Below are 20,039 nucleotides of genomic sequence, written 5' to 3' on the forward strand. Positions count from 1 at the left end.
CTTCCAAGCCTCCAGAACTATAATAAATAAATTTCTGTTATTTATAAATTACCCAGTCTCTTTATAAATTAAACAGACTCACAGTGATTAGGTGATGGGGAAGAATCTTCATGAATGTGATGAGTGCCTTTATAAAATATTCCTGAGAAAGACCTCTCACCCCTTCCACCGTGTGAGGAAGAAGGTGCTTTCTATAAGCCAAAAAGTGGACCATCTCCAGACACCAAATCTGCCTCATCTCAGACTCCCCAGGCTCTAGAACTTTGAGGAATGAATGTCTATTGTATATAAGTTACCAGTCTATTGTGCTTTGTTACAGCAGCCCAAATGGGCTAGGACACTTAACCTGGCTAAGAGGTGTCAGTCTTCCATGACTAAGACACTTAACCTGGCTAAGAAGTGTCCAATCATTCCAACAATGAATGCCTGTTGTTTATAAGATACCAGTCTAGTATTTTGTCACAGCAGCCCAGAAGGACTAAGACACTTAACCTGGCTAAGAGGTGTCAGTCTTCCATGAAAAAGAAACCTATCTGCTAACATCTTGAATCTAAGTCTTGGCTTGTTCCTTTGTGGAAAATAAACCTCCACATAGGGGTGATTATAATATTCACTACCTTTTTACAATTAAAGTCCTATGTGTTTCTTGCAGGGACTCATCTTCTCCACCAATCAGCATAGGTAATAACTACATAGTGCTGGGACTCATAACTTACTTGACATTGCCTTGTGTCCTCATTTTTCTTCTCCCTTTATTCCCTCCTGCAATATTCTAAGACACAGAGACCTCCTCTGTACCTTCAGAAGAGTAGCCCTCTTATTTTTACTTTGTGCCATGTAACAATAGACTTTGTTCCGCTAGGACTCTGAGTGATCAAAGAGGGACCACTTAGCCATAAGTTTACTGCAGAGCAATCCCCCTGCTCGGCTCCCTTTCCATGCAAGAAGAACCTGCTGCCATCTGTATGGTGACAAGAAAAAGTGGCTAAGGGACTGTTTAAGTCACTATATAAGAATTTATTCTGCCTTCAGAGATTAAAAAAGGGCACATTTCATGTCTTTTCTACATCTTCCCTATTTCTCTCTTACTTTTATTTGTCCTCAATAAAGTACACAGTTATCAACAAACCTCACAAATGTCATGCAACAAGGGAGCACACAAAAGGCACAAGAGTGACAGAAAAATAGAAAGAACTTCATGCCCCTCCTACAGTCCCCACCGTCCCCTCCTGCTCCCTGGAGGTCAGCATGCTGTGGAGCTATAAGAACATAGGCTTAGGAACGAGAGAGATTTGGGTCAGAGAACTGAGTCTCAACTTATGAGCTATGGAACCTGGGCAAACCTTTTTCTAAGTGTCTGTTTCTTCATTAGCAAAGTGACAACACTCACACCTGTCCAGATTGTTGTGAAAAGTGCATGAAATAATCTATGTGAAATTTGGGGTGTATTATTGGTGCCCAATAGATGTGAAGGCTCTTGCTCTACCTCGCTGGGTTCTGGGAAGTCTATATTATCTTTTTCATACCACGTTCCTATGAATCCCCTAGAAGTAGAAAAACACATTTTGTTAAAGGATGTATGACTATAGGAAACACACCTGGTCTCCTTACACCTTGCTGTGACCTTATGATAGGGTTGTCAGGTAAAACACAGGACATCCAGTTGAATATGTTTTTAGTTAAGTGTTTCCAAATATTGAATAGAATGTACTTACATTATTAAAAAAAATGTGTTGTTTATCTGAACTTCAAATTTAACTAAATGGTTTATATTTTTATTTACTAAGTCAGGCAACCTATGTGTGCATGTATCTCAGTGCTCCAAGTTTCTTTGCCAGGTTGAGAAATAGAAGAGCTCAAGGGCATCATCCAAATTAGGTTGACCTACTTCGGATCCCAAGGCCTGATGACTGTCCTGCGTAATCTTAATCATGTTTTAGGCAACTTTGGAAACATATTAACAAGCTTCAGGCAAGCAGGCGCAAATATCCTTTTATGATACGTAGATTTGCCAAAAGCAATGCAATAGCAAAACAAAAACAGAGCAGCTAGAACCACATAAATAAACTATGCTACCTCTTCATTCAGAGACATCAATCTATAAAGGAAATTTAAAATTTTTGTTATAAGAGTACAGAGATATATTTTTATGTTATGTAGATTTGCCAGCAGCAATATAAAAGCAAAATGAATACAGAGTGGCTAGAACCCATAGAAGGCTTCTACTTCTATATACAAGAGCGTTAATCTCTGAAGGAAATTTTACTTTTTTTGTTTGTTTTAAGCGTCTTTGTTTCTGTTAACATAAGAGAGTGGAGAAGAAAACTTCCCGAAGAACAGATAAGAGTTGTCCAAATAGAAAATCAAATGTGTCCCAAATGTCTGATTTGTGGCTATTCTCCTTTTAGAGGAAGGTGATTCTTTGGAGAGAGAGAAAAGCAAATAGACATTTAGAAGGATATCTAATGGGAAAATCTGAGAACATAGTCTGGACGCCACACTCTAGATTATTTTAAGCATCTCCAAGTTTGCTCTTCCCTTGTTGTTTCAGATCTACTGTGGTGTGACAACCCTCCCTCTGTGCCTCCCCAAATGGCTTAAAAACGATAATCACCATTTATTCTCTCTCACAATTCTAAAGCTCACTTGGGTTTAATGTGCAGGGTGCTTCTGTTCTTCATTTTGGTTGGCTGTGACTGCAATCATCTGCAGACTTGAATCACTCAAATGGTTGATTTTGGTAGCATTGTTTGCTGGGAGCTCAGCTGGGCTGTCAACTAAGGAGCATGGTTATCATTGACCTGAACTATCCATATTGCTTGAGTTTCTCTCTGTGTAGCAACTGGGCTCTGAGACAGTGTTTTAGTGCACAAAACTGCATATTCCTGAAGGCCTAGATTTCTAAGTTATGCAGGGTCTCTTCCACCGTATTCTATTAGTCAAAGTAGATCAAAAGGCCACCCCACATTCAAAAGGAGGGGAATATGACTGACCTTTAGATGAGAAGAGTGGAGAAAACAAAGAAGTTAAGACCAGCTTTAATTCTTCACAGTTCACACTGTGGCCACAAATTATTTATGCTTCTTCCAAAGGAAAACATATTCCCCCACACCCTAAAAAACACAAAAATTGTATCCAATTATGACATGAGATTAAGGCTTGAAGGCCAGGATCTTTTCATTCATTCAGGTCCAAGAGTTTATGAGAAACTGACCCTGAGGTGTCTTTCTGTGGGGGTAGGTCCTTTAGTATGTTTTTTCTTTATTTGTTGACCTTTGAAATAAAAAGACATAACCAAACATACAATGATGGGGCAAGTATAGGACAACTGCAACAGAAACTCATGTTCAAAGGGAGGCACACAAACATCACTGCTCCACAGCAATTCTAGACTGCGGCTGCAACTGGGCATGTGTCTTTCCCTTCCTCCCTCCCTCCTCCCTCTTTTCCTTCTTTCTTTCCTTTCTTCTTCCCTCCCTCCCTCTCTCCCTCTCTCCCTCTCTCTCTCTCTCTTTCTCTCTTTTTCTCTTTCTCTCGTTCTCTCTTTCTTTCTTTCAACAGGGCCTCCCTCTGTCGCCCAGGGTGGAGTGCAGCAGTGCAATCTCAACTCACTACAACCTCCACCTCCTGGGCTCAGGTGATCCTCTCACCTCAACCTCCCGAGTAGCTGGAACTACAGTCATACACCACCATTCCCAGCTAATTTGTGTATATTTTGTAGAGAGAGGGTTTCACCATGTTGCCCAGGCTGGTCTTGAACTCCTGAGCTCAAGTGATCCACCTGCCTTGGCCTCCCAAAATGCTGGGATTACAGGTGTGAGCCACCACACCCAGCTGCTGGGCATGTGTCTTCAGTCCTCAGGCTCTGGGGGCAGGGGATGTGTACTGATTAGAATTCAGTCTTGCTCCCTGGTGATGGTTCTCCTTAGATCTTAACTTTGTTGACTTGGCCCTCCATTTCTCTGAATCATCTCTTCTGTATTGACTATATTTTATTATTTACTGTATTCTTGATGCTCTGGCATCTGGGGACTCAGTCCTGGAGAAACTACTCCTCCCACAGCAAGGTAATTTCTAGTGACTGCAAATAACTTCCCTGGGAACATGCCTTTGATATATGAACCAACCAACCATCTTTTTTATCAAACTCTTACACACCAGGCCAACATTCCCCCTGCCACAAATCATCCCAGAACTACATCACAGACAACAAGGAACCACCCCTGCAGCCCAGAGTCTGCCCGAATTTATTCACGCTATCAAATCTTGAGCTTATTTAATGTAACTACCCTGTCTCCTCTGTTCCTTCCTGCAGAAACCCCCATGAAGGTTGTGGGCCATGCTCCCCATCCTGTCCTTCTCAAACCTCCTGACTGTCCCTGATGCTTCTCCATGTGGCCCTGCATGACATGCCGTGCCTCCAGTCTCTAGGAATCTGTGAGTATAGACTCCTTCCTTCATGACGATCATTCCTGTGTCTGCTGTCTTACCATACCTGATTAAAACAAATTCTGGGAACATTTGAATACATTTCCTTTTACCTAAGAAATAGTTCATGTTGGCTGGGTGCAGTGGCCCATGCCTGTAATCCCAGCACTTTGGGAGGCCGAAGCGGGTGGATGACAAGGTCAGGAGTTCAAGGCCAGCCTGGCCAAGATATTGAAACTTGTCCCTACTAAAAATACAAAATTTAGCAGGACACCATGGCAGGTGCCTATAATCCCAGCTACCCAGGAGGCTGAGGCAGGAGATTCGTTTGAACCCGGGCAGCAGAGGTTGCAGTGAGCTGAGAGATCATACCACTGCACTACAGCCTGTGTGACAGAGTGAGACTCCATCTTAAAAAAAAAAGAAAGAAAGAAATAGTTCATCTTTACTGTAGAAATAGCTTTCTCAGGCTGCTTCCTGTCTATAAAAGTTCGGGCATATAGAGGCCTCCTCATTTCCTACTAGTCAGGGTTCAATCAGGGAAGGAAATTCACGATGAGTACTGTGGAATAAGGAATTTATTATAGGATTTAGACTTGCCACAGCTGTAGGAGGTCTGGATGGTAAGTGAAGGTCTAGAAGAGGAAGCTGGTTGATTAGAGGAGAGTCACAAACTGGGTTTCCTGGAGAAATGCAGCAGGTGGACAGGATGCAGCTTGTTGAGAAAGCAACAAAGTAGACTGTGCAGAGAACCTGCGGGGGATGTCTATGGAAAGTTGTTGAATTTGTGTGGCTTCTGTCTTTGAGGAACCGCAAGGAAGTGCCTGATGGGTGGCTGGGACCACTCTTGGTTAGCAGAGCTAGCATCTGGAAGAAGACCTGGACACAGTGCAGAGGGGCAGTTGTAAATCAGTCACCAGGCACTTCTGCGATAGACTTTCACCAAATCTTTGGCCCATTTGTCTTTACTTTAAACGTTCATATTTCCCTTGCTTTGCTGCAGACTGGGGGTTCCCAGACCTGTGACATGAGACTTTATTTCTTCTTTCCTTGCCTCTTTGTGGACAGAATTGATTCAAAGCCACTCACTCTTACTCTCTTAGTTGTATCCTGCACTTTTGCCTGTGCTCCCGGAGAGAAAATTTAGTTAATAGAACCGAATATAATTTAAATTCTGAGCTCCCTTGAGTTCATTCATCCCTTTCCTTTCCCTCATCCCTCCCTTTCTTCTTGTCTTTCTGCCTTCTGTCCTTTCTTTATCCAATGCCTACACATTGACTACCTATGATGTACCTAACCCTGTGCTAGGTACTGGGGCAGATCACAATATGAGTAACAGTTGTGTCTTCACTTATCTGTGTCTGCCTCCCTTGATCACCCATCTAACATTTTGAGGTAGTATTTGCAGGACTTTGTGCTGGTGCTGAGGAGGCTCCCAGCTCACTTTCTTGCAAAGTACATAAGACAACAACACTTACTAACAAGCAAAGTAGATATTTCAAAGGCCATTTAAAAGGAGCTGTAGTTGAAAGGATACATTAAAGTCAGATGATAGGAGTCCTTTAATGTTTGTTTAAAGTCTTGAGCCTCTTGGGGGCCTAATTTAAAGTCATTAAAGACTTTTGAGCTGGGGAAAGCTAAGGTAAGAGTTGAACTTTAGGGAAATTTATAAGGCAATGCCATGGAAACATTAGGAAATGGGGATGACTGGAGCTAGGCTTATGGGTTACTAGTTGGGGGCTGAGGAAGGGAGAGCCATCACTGAATCATGTCTTAAATAAACCTTAGAGCTCTAGTGTGCATGACCCAGGGCTGCCCGCAGATATCTCTGAGCTTCCACAGCTGTGGGCATGAGAGGTCCTGGGGACTGTCGTGCCATCTTATTGATGTTAGGGCTTCAAAACTGTAGAGCCAGGGTTTTAAGGCCTGTTGGAAGGCAGGGACTATGCAAGACTTAGGAGACAATGTCACACAAGACAAATGTACTTGGTCACACAAAGGCAGTAAACTCTTCTCTTGCCCATGTTCCCTCTGACAAATAAGCCATTTCTTGCCACCAGAGCAGTAGTCACTGAGTTAAAGAACTGTTGGAGATAATTTTTAACTCAGTGGAGCCTATTTTCTATTAATCATGCTTATTTTTACATCCATTTATTCACAAATATTGGATAAAATGTGTGCTGTTACCCCAGAATATGCAGCACATGGATGGTGGTGAATGTCAGGGTGAGCTGGGAAAGAAACCAGTGTCCATGCCAGGAAATCCTTTAGGGAGTAGGTCCTAGTAGTACAGAGGGGCCACATGTCAGGTTGAGTCCCCATGTGTCCATGGTAAAATAATAAAAATTAGGACCATTTTGTGAGCTTTTCAGAGAACAACATATATGAGTCATGTAAAGACGTTTTAAATTTTAAGATATCTTTCCTCTTGTTGGTTAGTTTTTCTTTTATCAAATAAAATGATAGTGACTCTAGACGGTAGTCTCTCTTTTCTTTTCTTTCATTCTGTCTCTGTCTTTCTTTTCTTCTTTCTCTCTTTCTTCTTTCTTTTTCTTTCTCTTTCTTTCTTTCTCTCTCTTTCTTTGTTTTCTTCTTTCTCTTTCTTCTTTCTTTCTTTCTCTTTTTCTTTTTTCCTTTCTTTCTCCCTCTTCCTCATTTCCCTCCCTCCCTCCCTCTCTTCCTTTCCCTTCCCTTCCCTTCCCTTTCCTTCTCCTTCCTTCCTGCCTGCCTGCCTGCCTTCCTTCCTTCCTTCCTTCCTTCCTTCCTTCCTTCCTTCCTTCCTCCCTTTCTTCTTCCCTTCCTTCTTTTTTTCTTTAACTTTTTCTTTCTTTTTATATAAAAAATTCCCTTACTTAACAAAATAAAATACTGGCAACTTTATGCTAATGCCCTCCTTCCCTCCCTGGCCCATGACACTAAGGTAGAAATCACTACTTTGGAAAAGAAAAGGTTGTAAATGGTTTTATCTTGTTCAGATGTTTACTGTAGACTTGTAAAAGCAATATTGGCATTCCCATCAAGTTTCTGAATGATAGGAATAAGGAAGGATGCCTAGTACATTGTTGTCTGACATGCTGAATCAGGATCCCAAATTTTCTGAAAAAATTGCCAGTGACATCAATAAATGGATTATGGAAATGATTGACAACACAGAGGAAGGTGGTGGTTCAGGTCTAGGCAGCATGGTTCATATCATGGCTAGACACTAGGTCTAGACCAGGCCAGTGTACTCCAAGAGCAACACTGACAGACAGACAGAGTCCAGGGAAGAGTGTCCAGGATGCTGGAGCCATCATTTTAGAACAGAAAACAGTGAAAGACTCTGCTGCTTCACAAGGAATGAGGTGGAGTGGGGCAACAAGGAGAGAGTAGCCTAAGGGTACTCATAAGCAATGTTATCCCATTGTATGATGAAAACTTTTGAACTTTTTGTGGGACCCACCAGGAGGCAGAACCAAGGATAGTAGATGGAAACTAAAAAATTCCAGTTAGGTTTTATTAGAAAAAAAAAATCATGCAGCTATTATCATTTTCCCCAAATGGAATATATTGCTGCTTTGTCTAATTCCTCATTTAATTTCTAGCTCCTCAATGACCAGACCTCATCTTGTCTGCATCCAGCACAGTGCCTGGCTCCTAGTGAGGGACGAGTAAGTGAGTTCACTGCTTTGCTCTTGCTTTGTGTCCAGCGTGGCAGTTTCTCCTAAAATTCTTTTTGAGCTCACTCAGTATCGTTGATCCACAGGTAAACACTGCCCAGCACTCCCAAATCTTAACCTGTGTTTCCTGATGTACATGACTTTTAAAGCTAAAACAGCCCTGTGCCTTAGTTTCTCCGTGTGTACCCAAATTAATCCCCAGGATTCCATGAGCCTAAAAATGGTGAGTATGTGGGGATGTATAAAGGACAGAATGTTTTGTGACACTGCCCTTTCTGCCACTTGTTGGCATTGACTGGTAATGATCGAGGCTCAATGGAGCTGTGCAGAAACAGCAGGGAGGCTATAAGGCAGCTTGTGAGGGGTCAGGAAAGGTTTAGCAGAGGAGCTGTTATTTGTACTGAATTTGCTAAGTGGTTAGAGGCTTGGGGCGGGAGGTGAGAGTGAAGAGCATTGGCAGAGCTGGTCTGAAGTGTTAGGAATGAGATGGTTTGTGGAAGCTGAAGAAAGAAGTCAATTTTGAGCACAGATTTTGAAGGAAAGAGGTTAAAGTGATGGAGTCAAGGCTACAGAAATAAATGAGGGATTGGGATGGTCTTCCAGGCAGACTAAGGGGTGAGTAGCATCCTGGAGGGAACTGCACTTCTTTTCGGGGTGGTCTCTTCTGTGGACCATGGAGACTTCTAATGCATGATTTTCACATCTTTAAAACCCACATCTACTTAGGTAATCTTAGGTAATCCAAGTATGATGCATCCAAGGGGCTACCATACAACAACTGGTATGCTGTCTGCCATCTAAGAGATGGAACATGGCAAATCATGTCAGAAAAAGATCTTTATTTTTCCTTTTGAAACAAATGTTTTCCCTCTTCTCTTTTTTGCCTGTTTCTCTCATTTTGTTGGCAATAGAATCACAAATTTGACAAATGAACAGGTGAACTGCCTTCAGCCTAACAACAAAGGCAGTTTAAAAAATGTTATTACAGAAGTGAGCTTAGCTTTAGCAAATCCTCCTGCTTTCTAAATCTGTGACATTTCAGGCAAGCTTCCATTGTGGACTGTAAACACTGCAAACCACTGTCCCTTCACCTTGCAAGCCTCTTAAAACTGAGAATCTGTCGGAATCATGTTCTGATAATTTTTTTAAAGCAAGATTCTCCTCACATCACATGCTCATTAGGAGGTATTATAACTTTACTGAAAATTGACTTCAGAAATTGGGAAAAAGGTGTCCTAGGGCCATCAATATAAAAGGCTTAAGGACCCCCAAACAGTTTTAATGACTAAATTAGAAGCCACAGCCTGAGTCCAGGAATAGATTTCTTTCCTTGTCTTTTCCAGTAGAAAGAACCAGAAAAATAATTATTCTTAAAGCCATCAGAGCAAGAAAGGATTGTCCAGAAAGGATGGCAGTGTGGGGATAATGCCAAGCAGAAAATTTGCAATTCATCTGCATGATGAACACACCCAGGCAGCCTGGCCCTACCACATGTGCTGCAGCGGAGGACTGGCTGCTCAGACAGGGATGGTGTGGAATCATGAGAAAGTAGACATGAAGATGAGGTCCCTCATCTGTGCCACACCCACCCATGCCTGAGCCCTGCCCCACATGGGGCTTGTAACTCTTTTCATAAGAAAATGACCTCACAAATAAGACTCCTCTTCCTCTCCTTTTTTTTTTTTTTTTTTTTTTTTTTGAAATGGAGCCTCATTCTGTCACCCAGGCTGGAGTGTAGTAGCACGATCTCGGCTCACTACAATCTCCGTCTCCCAGGTTCAGGCGATTCTCCTGCCTCAGCCTCCTGAGTAGCTGGGACTACAGGCGTGCACCACCATGCCCGGCTAATTTTTGTATTTTTAGTAGAGATGGGATTTCACCATATTGGACAGGCCAGTCTTGAACTCCCGACCTCTTGATCTGCCCACCTCGGCCTCCCAAAGTGCTGGGATTACAGGTGTGACCCACCCCGCCCAGCTACCTCTTCCCCTCCTTTACCCATCATGACCATCTAGATGCTCTGGGGCTCATCACCTCACCCACAGGGCTCTGCAGCCTTCTTGGAAGGTGATCCTCATGTGCTAACACAGTTCACCATCTTCCTCAAGTTTTACTCACCAGCTTCCCTATCTTTTGCCTCCTGTCATTTTCTTTCCTTCTCATGTTTTGCCTCCAATAATGACTCTAAATAATTCCAAATAAATATGACCCTGCAGAGCACACTGCTCAAGGCAGTGACATGTCCATGGGTACAAGTATTAGTTATTCAACAAGTACTCCTGCTAGGACTTATCCAACACGTAACCAGTATGGCACCAAATGCATTAATACAGTGCTTTGTTTTATTCTCATAAGAAACCTGGGAGGAAACAAGTTATCATCAATTCGTAGTTGAGGGAATGGAAAGGCTAGATAACACGCCCAAGGTTGTGGCACTGGTGAGTGGCACAACCAGGTTTGGGAGCCGGTGTCCTGACTGCAAGCCATCTCAGTACATCGGCACCCTTGAATCCTGACAGTGGGCAGGTTACGAACCACCCCTTGCAGGGATCACATGCCCAAGTGAACATGATGCCCAGAATGCCTCTCTGGTATCCTTTGACATCGGTCATTATGACAAGCCTGATTTTCTGGATTTAATTTTGGTGACTCTTGATGAAAAGAATGAGAGAGGTGCCACCAGAGCTTGCCAGAACCAGAACTAGAGGGGCATTTTCTAGGGCTCACGCTGCAGTGAACATGGGTTTCACATGTACCCAGGGCAGGGCCTGCCTCCCAGAAAAGCCACTCACAGGCTAGGTAAACACTCCAAGCTTCAGTTTCCTCAGGGAAATAACATCTTCCTAAATAAATAAAATCATGTATATAAAAGACTGAGCAGAAACTTGTCACAAACGGTGTGTCCAGAAAACATGTCTCTCCCTCATTCCTTTTTCTCAGTAACCTGCAAGCCTCTATGGGGGGGTGGAATGCTTTCCTGTGGCATGGCCAGAAGGAGGGGCTCATGGCCCTCAGAGATGCTTGGCCAGTCATGGCTCACAGGGCGGTTTCCTTCCTGGGAGGGTCTGGCTCTGTGTAGTCATTGCTGGGCGTGCACGCTCCTTCTGCCATCATGGAGAGAAACTTGGAGTTTCACTTTCAGAAAAGAAAAGTCCCTGTCATTATTATTTGGGGGAAGAAGGTGCAACCACAGTGATGCCTAAGCAGTTGTGACCTGTTATTCAAAACAAAAGAGTGGGGGCAGGCTGAATATCTCCTTCCTTGGAGCCTTTACTGAAGACAGAGGATGAAATGGGGGAATTGCAGTGTTGGGGCCAGAAACTTAGGGTGGGGTGACTTCAGGCAAGTCACTCAACTGTTTTCAGCTCCTTCATTTACTCATCTCTGAGTCGCTGATTCGGTGAGAGCTTTGAGAGTTACAGATGAGAAGTATTTGGTCTGACTGAGAGGAAAAGGTTAATGCGTGGGGCTCTCTTTTCCCCTTCATTTCCTGTTCATGCTCGGATTCAGGTCTCTGCAAGGGATTGTGCTCTGGCCTGAAGGATTTGGAAGATTAACAAAGCGAGCCCTGAGTGCTGTTGGATCCAGGACTGTCCGGGTGAGAGATGCTCCTCGCTCGAGGTGCACGCCGCCTCCTGCGCAGAGGAAGCCCGTGAAGGATGAGGCAGCTGCACCTCAGCGCCGCTCAGGGTGAGGGCAGGGAGGCAGAAAATCACACTCACCAGGAGCCATGCTTCATTTTCTGCGATACAACTTAGGGGCATCATCTTCAATCAGTGTCAGTCCCAGGAAGAGAAGGAGCCACTTTCTGTGTTCGCTCTGATTTCGCACAAAAGGAAAGCCTTGATGAGGCGGTCCCTGTGCCTTTACTGTTCCCATTCGCACCGCCCCCATCCACAAGGCCCCTTACATCCTCCGGATATGAACAAGGTGCAGCCCCGCGGCTGGGGGAAGCGAACTCTAACCCCAACCCTAACCCCGTTTCCACTTGTTTGAGAGGCGCTCGTTTTCTGTCTGGCACCCTGGGGCTTCGCGTGCCTGCCTCCTGCCCCTCATCTGACCTCTAAGGGGCTCTACAAGTCCCCGTCCACCACCGCCAGCACCACTGCAGGCCCTGCTACTGAGTCCTGCCACTCTCGGGACCTCCGTGATAGCCACTACTCCCCCAGTCCCTCTTTGCCTCACTTTTAAGGCTGAGGAAATTATCTTCCCAGCCGCAGATTTGTAGCCCTGTCTATGATCCCAACGTGGCACCTTGCTAAACTGCCTCACGTTCCTTGACCTGAGAGGCTGTCCATGTTGCTCAGGTCTTTAGATGGCTGCTTACTTTACGCAAGTCCATATGTGAAGCCCGAGCACAATCTGTGACGTCATTCCATAAACCAGCCATTTCTCACTGTCCTTGGTCACCTACGTTGTCCTAACAGGGCACCTGGTCTGTATGCTCATATCCCTCCCTCTCCCTGTGTACCTCCAGAGTCTGTCTCAGAGCAGCAGCAGCAGAGCGACACTCCAAACACAAGTGCTCAGGAACTTCTGGTGGCGTTTCCTCTCTCTGAAAGGAGAGATTTTTGGCACTCCAGCCTCCCAGTCCTCACCATCCCGTCTTGCCTCTGCCCATTCTCTGACTTTTTCTCCTACCCGTTCTCATCACTACTCCTTGCTGTCCTCACAAAGGGAAGGCAAACCTCTGGAACTCTCTTCTCCCAAAAACCCACTTGGTTTTCTTCATTTCCTTCTTCTTCTTCATATATATATATATTATATATATATAATATATACATATATATGAGAAATCCTGCTCTGTTGCCCAGGATGGAGTGCTGGACTGCAGTGGGCTCACTGCAACCTCCACTTCCCAGGTTTAAGCAATTCTCTTGCTTCAGCCTCCTGAGTAGCAGGGACATGCCACCACGCTGGGCTCATTTTTGTATTTTCAGTAGAGATGGGATTTCACCATATTGGCCAGGCTGGTCTCAAATTCCTGACCTTAAGAGATCTGCCTGCCTTGACCTCCCAAAGTGCTGGAATTGTAGGTATAAGCCATCGCACCTGGCCTCAAAACATCATCTTTTTTGTTGAGGCCTTCAGAAGTGCTTTTAAATTTTCTTTTGAGACGAAGTCTCATTCTGTGACCAAGATAGAGTGTAGTGGAGCAACCATAGCTCACTGCAACCTTGACCTCCCAGGGTCAAGCAATCCTCCAACATCAGCCTCCCAAGTCACTGGAACTGTAGGCTCATACAACCACGCCTGGATAATTTTTATTTTTTTATTTTTATTTTATTTTATTTTATTTTTTTGAGATGGAGTCTTGCTCTGTTGCCCGGGCTAGAGTGCAGTGGCCGGATCTCAGCTCACTGCAAGCTTCGCCTCCCGGGTTTCCGCCATTCTCCTGCCTCAGCCTCCAGAGTAGCTGGGACTACAGGCACCCGCCACCTCGCCCGGCTAGTTTTTTTGTATTTTAGTAGAGACGGGGTTTCACCGTGTTAGCCAGGATGGTCTCGATCTCCTGACCTCGTGATCCGCCCGTCTCGGCTTCCCAAAGTGCTGGGATTACAGGCTTGAGCCGCTGTGGAGACAGACTCTGGCTAAATTGGCCACTCTGTTCTTGAACTCCTGGCCTCCTGCTTCAGCCTCCCAAAGGGCTAGGATTATAGATGGGAGCCACTATGCCTGGCCAGGAGTACCTGCTTTTCAATTACAATCCATACCTCCTGCCTTCTGGCATCAATCGTTCTTATTCTCCTTCCTTGCTTTATTGTTTTTATTTTCGTAGCACTTACCATTTTCCAACACACTATACTGGAAAATTTACTTATTTTTATCTGTGTCTTCCCAGTTGATTTTAAGCTCCACAAGAATGAGGATTTTTATAGGTATCCTAGCACCTTGAACACTTCCTAGCACCTAGCAGGCACTCAATCAATGCACATTGAATAAATGGACTCTAATAACCACAGCCAAAAATGGGTCTCCATCCATTTTCTTGCAGTTTTATTCCTCACCACAGTGTACATGGCCTTGTGACTAGCCCTATAGGTTGCATATAGCAAGAAGATCATAAAGGCATGACCTCTTTCTTCAGGAGACAAATCTCTCCAGACTTCTTTTAAGTCATTATTTATGCCCTAACTCTAACTAGATTTTTTATTACCGTAAGCCACTGGCTTTAAGGGAGTCTATGGCATACAAATGGCCTTGTACACACCTGGTTCCTGTACAGGGTACATGCTCTACTTGCTGACAGGTGGCTATCCTGGAGATGAATGATGTCCCTGGTATGATTACACATTGTCAAGAAACTGCATTGGCTTAATCAATCCAGGCAGCCTTTATTCAGAGGGAAGAGGAAAATCGGTCAAATTAGTTATTTGACAAGATATCAAAGACACAATCAGTTATTTGAAATGAAATTCCCTAACAATTGGGTTGTTTTGTTTAGACACATGCCCTCCTTCTAACACTCTATAAGGTATTCATATAACTAGTTCTTCAAGCACTTAAAGAATGAGCCCAACTTACCTAATTTACCTATCCTAAAACCAGAAAGTAACATTTGAAGGCAGACATGGAGGAAAAACTCCTAAATACTTCTCTATGCCAGTATTTGTGAACTTCAACAGTCATGATCAGATAGTGGCTTACATGGGGTTGGGATCAAATGCACTATGCATGCTGCTATGTGTATCTCAGAATAGCCCTACCAGGTGGGTTTTATTAACACATGTTGCTGACAAGGAAACAGGAGTGGAGAGGTTCGGCAGTTCTCCAAAGTCACTTGATAGGTAGTGTCAGGGCTTAGATTTTAACCAAGTACCGTTGAATTCTAAGCCCATATTCCTTTAGTGTTTCAATCTGTAATTCTAGTTCTCATTCAACCTCTTCTAGGTTAGTTCTGTGGCCAGTTGTACAAGAGCAATTTTAAAATAGCTAACAGCACAGAAGAAAAAGCAGATTAAACATTCAATTCCTTCTCCCTTGCTTGATGCTTGGAGTGTGGCTGCTCTCCAGCTATGTACACAAGCATTGTGGAGAGGAGGGTCAGCCATGCTTCAGTTAATATTCAAGGTTACCATTACCTATTTAATTCTATGTTAAGACTCATCCAATTACTAGAGAGAGAATTCTACTTTAAACTGTCTTAAAGAATAAAGGAAATGTATTGGCTCCCTCCAAAATCCCATGGTTCGAAACAACTTCAGCACTAGTGGAATATAGGTGCTCAACTATGACCTTAGGACTATGTCTCTATCTCATGTCTTTATTTTCCTTAATGTCAGTTTTTTGTCCCAACTTCCTCCTCCCCTAGAGGTGGCAAGTTCATCACAATTAGCTATACTTATCTTGCCTGGAAAATCCCAAGAGAAACAGATACTTTATTCCCAACATTTCCAGGAAAATCCAGGAGCTTAATCTCACGTGCCTGGCTTAGGCCATGTGACTATCCCCAAAAGCATAAGAAGGCCAAGACAATGAAACAATCTGATTAACCAGACCTACATCATGGAAATATATGTACTTAAAGTCCCAGAAAGGGATTCCCAAGACAAGTCAGGGTGTCATGACCAGAAGAATGGTAAATGGATGCTGGAGAGGAAAAACAACAAATGACCACTAAACCATTTGTGGTTAGTGCATATCCTCTGTGTGTAACAGTTTCCTTATTGGTAAAACTTATTGTGCATCTCACAACATTTTCGAAGGATCCCATGAGATAATGTTTGAAATCACATAGCCCAATGCTTGGTGCCTTGTAAATACATCAAATAGCATATTATTATTTTACATTATAATGGCACAGGCCTCTGGACTGTCTTCTTATGCATTCCTAGATGCAACTTATTTTGCTCATGCCTCTGGCTCCTTATTTAAATAATTCAGAATGCCTCAATCTTTGGAATTTTTGATGACCAGAAGATTCATGGAAAGCTGGAACTTTCAGAAAGGCTGCTACAAAAATTGTTGGCTTCCCTTATTTTCAACAAGGCATGTTTATATATGGTTTGTGTAGACACAGTATGAAGCAGAGGCATGCATCTCATTGTTATATTAATCTTCTAACATAATGCTATTTTTCCATAATCTCCTTTCCCTAAAGAAAAGGATGGAGAGGGAGACAATAGTACCACAAAAACATATTGTGCTTTGATACACATGAAAGATCTGGGGAAGGAGGGGAATAACTTCATCTGTAGAAAACATGTTTTTCTTAAAATCTGGTCCCTGTAGCAATTAACTGGTTGGGAAATATCTTTGGGGGAAAGTCATATTAAATAAGTGAGGGAAATAAGCTTCTGGAAATAGCTTTTCCTTTCCATTTCTTCAAATCTGTTCTGTAAATATTTCAGGGTAAATGCTGAAAGATGACTTTGCCTCCCTGGTGGCAGATATCTTTGTTTTAGAAAACAGAGTTCATAAGCAAGATTCTTTGGAATGCTTAAAAAAAGTCAGCTGATTTTTCACTGATGAAACACAAAATAACAAAGGAAACAGAGGAACTTGGGGGAGCAGGTGACCATGACAAGGTCTGAATGGTCCTTGTCTTCATTTATTTTTAATATTCTTTGTCTGAACATAAACTGGTTTTTTGTTTTTTGGTTTTTTTTTTTTTCCATTTCAGAATGAGAAGGTGCGTGGCAATCCACATTCATTCCTTGAACCAGTGTTTGTTCTAGAGTCTGGAGATATATCCATGAACAAAACAGACAAGGGCCCTGCTTTTAAGATCGTATACTGTAGTCACAGAGACAGAAAATCAACAAATAATTAGCAAGAAAAATACTAAGCGAGAATAAATGTCAACCAAAGAGTTGAAATGGGTTTATGGAATAGAGTCCATAGATGGCAAAATTGGGCCAGATGGTTGTGCAGATGAGCAGATGCCCCATGAAATCCCAATTACAAGTTGGTGCCCTCCTCCTCCAGCTACCGTAGGATAAGTCTATGGCCAGTGGCTTAAACCAACAGTCTTTTCAGGACAAATATTCTCAGGTGATAGAAGACACCTGCAGGGCAGCCAATGACTGATTGATGCTGTTTATGAAAGCCTGGCCCTTTCCTTCAAGGCAGGCCACCTGTGAGGTGTGATTTATGCTCCAGATCTACTCACCACCCCCATCCACAGGTCAGTCCAAGATTAGACATTACCTAAGACCACATCTAAGACCAAATCCTTGCACTTTTTTCCTCTTCCCTTCCCTGCTTCCCCCATCCCTTCACAGATTTTTCTTAAGTGTACACTCTCAATAAATCATGTCTTCCCAAACCCATCCCTCAGGCTCTGTTTCTAGGAAGTGCAATCCAAGATACTGCAGTCAAGGAAGGCCTCTTCCAAGTTGTGATATATAAGCTGGGACATGAGTGATGACAAGTAACCAGGCACACAAACCTCTGGTGGAAAAAGTCTGACATGCTGAAATAACCAAGATATCATCTTGGATAAAGGGCACTACAAAGGAGGGAAGTGTGAGAAGAGGAGGTCTGAGAGCTGTAAGACCTGATCCCAGATCTTATAGCTAAGGATCCTGGATTTTAGTCAAAGTGTGGTGGGACACTGTTAGCAACTTGTGTGTTCTGACTTATGTTATAAAAGAATTCGTAGGAGAACAGCTAATCCTGGGGTCAAAATGGTATCAAGGAGATCAGTTAAGAGGCTGTGCAAACAATGACTTCGGGTTGCACTAGCATCTATTGTGTGTATTTTATACACTGGACAGTTTACATATACTTCCTAAGTTCGACTAATAACTTCAAGAGGTATAATAGATATTATCTCAGGAATGTAGAGATAAAGAAAGAGACACAGTTTGCTCAGATAGTTAATATGAAGGCATACAGCTATTAGGTGGTATATCTGGAATTAAATCAGTCTATTTGACTCTAAAATCTAAGCTTTTCTTACAAAACTGACCTCTTCATCTGATTTCTTTGTGTGCCATTTTCTCTGCAAATAGCTGCATCACTTTGACTTGCCATATTTGGGTTATCAGAGGTGTCAAAGCGTCTCTGCCCCAATGGGGATATGAGTCCCTGCCAAATCATCAGTCTGTTGGACCCCTGAAAGACTGGTTGCTATTATCCAAATGCATCTGTTTGTAATTATGAGGTGCCCTTACAATTCCCCTTTTTGTCAACATAATTGCTTTCAATTATACTAACACTCTGCCCTGACCAGCCCAGGGACCCACTCCCCTGCCAACTGCAAGACATGATTTCCAAAGCCCTTGCCACTGCAGTCCAAACATATGGACTCTTCTCAGCTCCAAGCACAGGAGGGTTCGGATCCAAAAACAGTGTGAATGGAAGCTACTTCTCGCTTTGTCCATGCCACTGTGACAGTGCAAGAAATGACTATATTACCTGGAACCATGTTTGGAATGATAACAAAATCAATGGCTTAGTCAACTAGGGCATGTTTCAAATGGACACTTAATTTGGAAGTGATTTTCCTGCCATGAAAAGTCGTGATAATCTCAGAATTCCTCCTCCCCACATGAACCAGATAGAAAAAGAGAAGCCAAACTTATTCCCAATGATCAATTTAGAATTAGGGAAGAAGAGACTTCCTAAAGTTCAAGCAGTGCACCGGTCTAGAGAGTAGCAGATTAGAAACAGCAGTAGCTAGAGCTTTGTACATGGTTGATGAAGATTCTGGATTAAAGTCCAAACTTTCTGAAAGGGCAAGTTGAAAAGTTCTCTGCAGTTTGCATATAACTTTGAAGTAAACATGAAATTAGTCCAATGTGCACTAGAATATGGAAAGAGAAAAGAAGGAGAATTAACATTGACTTAGTCTCACTCTTGCCAGTCATGGTGTAAAATGTTTTACCTCTATGAGTTTGTTTGATCCTTGTACTAATCCTATGGGGGTGAGTATTACTTTTCTGGTTCTCTGGTGGAGGAAATGAACTTAGAAAATTTAACAATTTGCCTGAGGCTATATACTTAGTAAATGGCATACCCAAGATCTGAGCTCTGCTCTCTGTGCCCTCAAAGGCTACATTGTCTTTCCAATCTACAAAAATAAAAATTGAAAACTGAGTGAACAAGGAAGATACATGACCAAAGAGATCAAGCAGTTCTTTAATTTGGTGTTGAGGGAATTATTAGAGATAATACAAATCCTGAAGTATATTAATTACAACTTGATGAGAGTATGTAGGTATGCGTGAAAAATAACCACATAGAATTGCCTAGCATTCATTCTATAACGTATGGTTCAGTTGCTCTAAAATATTCCTCTTTGACCCAGGTAATACTGAAAAACCATTGAAGTCTTTGTAAGCCGCTGTGTCTGAGCTGGAGTAACATGTACCAGCTGCTTGCAGAGCAGGTTACCATTCCCCCACATAAGACAGAAACTAAACAATTTCCATTTCCAGTGGGATAAGCCAGAACTTACACATGTACTGCTATAATGAGAGTCATTAATTATCTTAATTCTAATTCTAGACCTGTAGTGATCTCTTGAAGTTAAATCCAGGTGGAGAGTAGAGCTATTGATACGAGTCTTCCCAAGGTATTTCCCGTGACCTACAAGGCCTCTCCCTGCTCTATCCTATATTTCTGTTGGACTTTCTTTAAGCATTTCTCCTTGCTCTGGCAGGATGTATAAGGATAAGACTTACTTGCAGGCTGACTCAGCAGACCCTCTCCTCAAGGATAAGAAGTTACTTCCTGAATGGAATCTTAGTCTCATCTTTGCAATATTCTGTTTGAAGAAACCTCTTGGGAGAGTGTTGATTTTCACATGGGGTCTTCCCTAATTCTCCCTGGCCCTGTTAAGGTCAACCTGTCTCTATTCAAGATATCAGACATAGTCTGTGTCTGACGACAAAATGTCTTCACGTCCTTTCTTTCTTTCTCTCTCTTTCTTTCTTTCTTTCTTTCTTTCTTTCTTTCTTTCTTTCTTTCTTTCTTTCTTTCTTTCTTTCTTTCTTTCTTTCTTTC

At 42.9% G+C, this 20,039-nt stretch overlaps 1 long non-coding RNA gene across 1 annotated transcript; it reads right to left on the minus strand.

Annotated features, from left to right (window-relative positions):
• Positions 1 to 11,829: 11,829 nt before the first annotated feature.
• On the minus strand, positions 11,830 to 20,013 carry LOC108541200 (uncharacterized). The gene is made up of 4 exons (XR_001888896.1): positions 19,718 to 20,013; positions 14,299 to 14,420; positions 12,559 to 12,642; positions 11,830 to 11,906 (listed from the first exon to the last, which is right to left on the minus strand). It is a non-coding gene; the product is annotated as an uncharacterized LOC108541200 (long non-coding RNA).
• Positions 20,014 to 20,039: the final 26 nt, after the last annotated feature.

This window comes from Rhinopithecus bieti, unplaced genomic scaffold, assembly GCF_001698545.2.
Source record: "Rhinopithecus bieti isolate Rb0 unplaced genomic scaffold, ASM169854v2 scaffold_20153, whole genome shotgun sequence".
Lineage (NCBI taxonomy): Eukaryota > Metazoa > Chordata > Mammalia > Primates > Cercopithecidae > Rhinopithecus > Rhinopithecus bieti.